Below are 5,353 nucleotides of genomic sequence, written 5' to 3' on the forward strand. Positions count from 1 at the left end.
AGAGACACAGAGAGAGAGGCAGAGCAAGAAGCAGGCCCTCGCAGGGAGCCCCATGCGGGACTCGATCCCCTGATCCATGGACCCCAGGATCTCGCCTTCAGCGGAAGGCAAACACTTAACCGCTGAGCCACCCAGGTGTCCCGAGGCTATCATATCTTAAAAACTACTTTCTCCTAGGAAGTTTAGAATACCAGCTGTGGAATTATCTAAAGAAAATGCACTTTTTGGGAACTTGGGTGGCTCAGTCCATTAAGCGTCTGCCTTCGGTTCAGGTCATGATCTCAGAGTCCTGGGATCAAGTGCCACATTGGGCTTCCTGCTTAGTAGGAGTCTGCTTCTCCCTCACTGCCTGCCGCTTGTGCTCTCTTTCTGTGTCAAATAATAAAATATTTTTTAAAATATACTTTTTAAAAATGTATGTGATCCCTGGCTTTTCTTCCATGACTCAAATTTCATAATGCAACATTAGAACAGTCTCAGCATCATCATTTAAAGGTTCTATTTCCCCATATGGTGACTTTTCCTTATTTGTATTTGTAAATTTAAAAAACCCAACTAAATGTTAATGACCTTTTCCTGAAACATATTAAATATTATCTCCTTTGAACACTTTATCTCAGTCACATTAAATTGTTTCTTACATAGAAATCAAGCTTATTCTGGACTTAAAGTAATTATTAAAAGGATCGGATCCCTGGGTGGATCAGTGGTTTAGCACCTGCTTTCCATCCAGGGTGTGATCCTGGAGTCCTGGGATTGAGCCCCGAGCCCTACATTGGGCTCCCTGCATGGAGCCTGCTTTTCCCTCTGCCTATGTCTCTGCCTCTCTCTGTGTGTGTCTCTCATGAATAAATAAATAAAATCTTTTTAAAAAATTATTACAAGGATTAAGTAAATTTACAGTAGGTAAATTTACATTGGGATTTTCTGGAAATGTTCAAGTGTTTTTCTGATATATATCATATGCATGTGTTAACACAGTAAATGAAAAACTACAACCAAAGTGTTTCCAAACAAAAGTAATTATATCTTTAGAAGTATAGAAAAGGCCAGAAGCAATGTATATCCTTGAAATACTACCAGAAGCAAAAAATCAGTTGATAACATAAGCTTTCAGGAGTTGGAAACATGAACAAATAGGCAAAGACAAACTCTTTTGTTAAAAGTTGATGGTCTTAATGGGAAGCAAAGGAAGTATGATTTTATTGCCCATTTAAACATTTATTTTTATTTGCCTAGTATATCCGATGGATATTGCCTCTGGCTCCCATCTTATAAAAATGTTCTCCCCACTTTAGAACTTTTGGTTATTTCTCTACCCTTTTGCAAACATGTCTCCTCTGAGGCTTTTCACTATTAGGCATAGTCATTCCTCATAATGCTTAATTTAGTGTATAGTTCTCAGTTCATCTTATTTCTTTCATCCTTTGTGATCAGATTATTTTTCTCTCTAGCTTTCGGTAGGGTTTTGTGACATTAGATAAATTGTGAGTTATTGGCAAAGTCTGCTAGTTATTTCTGAATGAGTGTTTACCTTTCTTTCATGATGATAGAACCCCTGATTTCTATAGGGACACATGCTACCTGGAATAAAGGCCATTTTTCAGTCTCACGTCACAATGTTTTGGTCAATCGATGCACAGCAGAAAGGGCATCTGGGAACTTAAAGACCTTTGGCACATACACTTTGTCCCTTTTCCTTCCACCCATACTCTTTCTGTTTTTTTCATCTTGTTGCTTGGATGTGATAGCTATCATTTGAACCATAATAGCAGGAACTATCTCCTGTATTTGACAGAGCAGTAGATTGAGCCTGGGGCCTACAGCAGGAGCCTGGGATCCTGAGGTCATTGTGGAGATATCTGCCATCTCAGCCCTGGGTTGCCTACCTCTAGACTTTTATGTGATTGAAAAATAAGCTTCTGCTTTTCTTATGGCACTGTATTTTCATGTCTCTTACTGCTAAACTACTCGTAAGTGAGGCTTGAGGACAGGCCACTGACCTTATTCTATATGGGAAGGTACTAATTCTTTACACCTGAAAAGTATTGACAGATTTGTGATGTTGAAAATATATAGATGACCTTAGGGACATCACCTATCTATTAGATTTATACTAGTTTTAGTAAAAAATAGTTCTTTCAAATGGAGTGTTTGGTTACACCAAGCAATATGAAAACCTAAAAATAACTTCACTGTTTAATAATGAGTGAATAGAAGGACACTTTAAATCATTTTATTTATTTATAAAAGATTTTATTTATTCATAAGAAGGAGAGAGAGAGCACACGAGAGAGCACGAGTGGGGCGAAGGGGGACAGAGGAAGAGGGAGAAGCAGCCCTCTTCCCCAGGAGCAGGGAGCCTGATACAGGGCTTAATCCCAGGACCCCAAGATCATGATCCGAACTGAAAGCAGATGCTTAACCAACTGAGCCTCCAAGGCATTCATCTTAAGTCACATTGCATCAATTTAATGGAATAGCCATTTTTTCCTTTTAACAGCTTTATTTATAATCACATACCATACAATTCACCAATTTAAATGGTATAATTCAATGGTTTTTAGTATCATGACAGAGTTGTGCAACTACCACCAAAATCTAATTTAGAACATTTTCACCACCCTAAAAAGAAACTCCTTATCCACTAGTAGTCATTGTCTATGCCCTCTCACCCCTGCCTCAGCCCTAGGCAACTACTCATCTACTTTCTGTCTCCATAGATTTGCCATTCTGGACACATTATATTCATGGAATCATATAACACTCTCTTTTGTGACAGGCTTCTTTGACTTAGCATAACATATTCTAGAGTTCATCCGTGTTATATCATGTACCAGTATTTCATTTCTTTTTATTGCCAATAGTATTCCATTGTTTGGATAATACTACATTTTATTTATCTATTCATTAATTAATGGACATTTAAATTGTTTCTGCTTTTTGACTATTATGAATAATGGTGTTACGAACATTTTGTGTATAAGTTTTTGTGTGAATATGTGTTTCCGTTTCTCTTTGGTATATAAAAGTGGAATTCCTTGATCACATGGTAACTATGTTTAACATTTTGAAGACTGCCAAACTGCTTTCCAAAGTGGCTGCATCATTTATCCATCAGCAATGTATGAGGGTTTCAAATTGTCCACATCCTCACCAACACTTATTATCTGGTTTGTTGTTGTTTTTTCAATATAGCCATCCTAGTGTGTGTGACATTATATCTCATTGTGCTTTTGATTTGCATTTCTCTGATGGCTAATGAAGTTGAACATTTTTTCACATGCTTACTGTCTATTTTTATAACTTCTTTGGAGGAATGTCTAATTGTCAGAGGAAGTCATCAAGAGGATGTGACTACTGATTGACCTGCAACATGGACCCAGGCAATTGGAGGCTCCTGATCCCTTTCCCTGTCCCTAAAATGTGTGTTCTGCTCACTGTTTCCCACAATGAGAACCATTTTCAAGGATGCAGACTTGAGAGAGCAATATGGCATTTAGACCATCTGATTGATATATGTACTGAACTCAGTTAAAGCCTCTATATAAATTTTTAAGATTCTGGTGGGTGGATGCAGATATCTACTTATCCTGCAACTGCCTAAGACAAGCCTTGTATGTAAGTTCTCTTGCTTATAACCTGTCACCTATCAGTCTGGAGTGATCTGCCTCTTTCTTCAGCCTTTCCTTGCCCTCTGTGCATGGGGCCAGTTACAGATTTCACTTGCAAAGCTCCTGAATTTGCAAATCAACATCTATTCAAATTCTTTGCCCATTTTTAGTTTGGGTTGCGCTTTTATTTATTTTTTTAAATTTTTATTTATTTATGATAGTCACACAGAGAGAGAGAAAGAGAGAGGCAGAGACACAGGCAGAGAGAGAAGCAGGCTCCATGCACCGGGAGCCTGACGTGGGATTCGATCCCAGGTCTCCAGGATTGCGCCCTGGGCCAAAGGCAGGCGCTAAACCGCTGTGCCACCCAGGGATCCCTGGGTTGCCCTTTTATTATTGAGTTGAAATAGTTTTTTATCATATTCTGAATATAAGTCCCTTATATCTATATGATTTATAAATATTTTCTCCTATTCTATGGGTTGTCTTTCACTACCTTGATGGCATTGTTTGCAGCACACGAGTTTTTAATTTTGATGAAGTCCAGTTTTTTTATTTTTCTTTTGGTTTTGTATCTAAAAAGTATTTGTCTAACTCAAGATCACGAACATTTAGGCTATATTTTCTAAGACTTTAATAGTTTTAGTTTTTACATTTAGGTCTGCAATTCATTTTGAGTTAATTTTTGTATATGGTATGAAGTAAGAGTAAAAATTCATTCTTCTTCATGTGGATATCTGGTTTTGCAATATCATTTGTTGAAAAGACTAATCTTTTCCCCCACTGAGTTGTCTTAGAGGAATAACTATTTTATTTTTCTGATTATGTGTGATGTGTTCTTATACAAAATTAACATACAAATAAATAATACAAAAAGTAAAAGTCCCTTAAAATGCCACCTTCAAAGATAATGATTGTTAATACTATAAATAAGTGGTCTGAAATAACTGATCTCTAAGGGACCTTCCAGACCTATGAGTCTATAATATTTTACTAGGTACAAATTATTCTCAGAAATGGTATTTTGCACAAATTCCTATTTAGTATGAGTGATTCCATGAAGTACTCAAATAAAAGGCCTAGTAGCCCACTGACATATCTATCATCCTGTTACTACTATATACCAGAAGAACCCCCTTAAAGCTATTAATAATTTATGAACATATGTAGACCTTTCCTGGAGTACTTTATCTTTTTTTATATTTACTTTGCATACTGCAGTATGTCAAAGCAAACATGCTCATAAATTACACCTGGACTCACATCTTCTGCCCTAGAGAGAGCATCACATCTCAATAGCAGTACAAAAAAGTGGCTAAGAGCACAGAGTCAGACTGTCTTGTTTTAAATTCCAATATAGTGCTTATCTAGTTGAGTGATCTTAGACCAGTTACTTAACCTGTCTGTGGTAAATGGGGATCATAATGCCAAAATTATAGGGAAATTGTGAGGATTAAGGAGGTATACATGTAAAGTACTTAGGACAACACCTGGCACTTAGTAAGTGCTCAATGAAAAAGTTATTCAGTTTCATATAATAATGCTATTATTACTAGCATATTCTAGTATTATACTAGCATATCAAATATTACTACTAGCATATTTAGTACTTTCTAAACTCAATTAGGGTTAGTGGATATAGAAGAATTAAGTATATTTAGGGAGCTCTGTATTCTCTCCTGTAAGACACAAAGACCTAAAACTTAGCCTCAAATGAGAGGAGAAAGGCAAATACAGAA

This window comes from Canis aureus, chromosome 32, assembly GCF_053574225.1.
Source record: "Canis aureus isolate CA01 chromosome 32, VMU_Caureus_v.1.0, whole genome shotgun sequence".
Taxonomy (NCBI): Eukaryota; Metazoa; Chordata; class Mammalia; order Carnivora; family Canidae; genus Canis; species Canis aureus.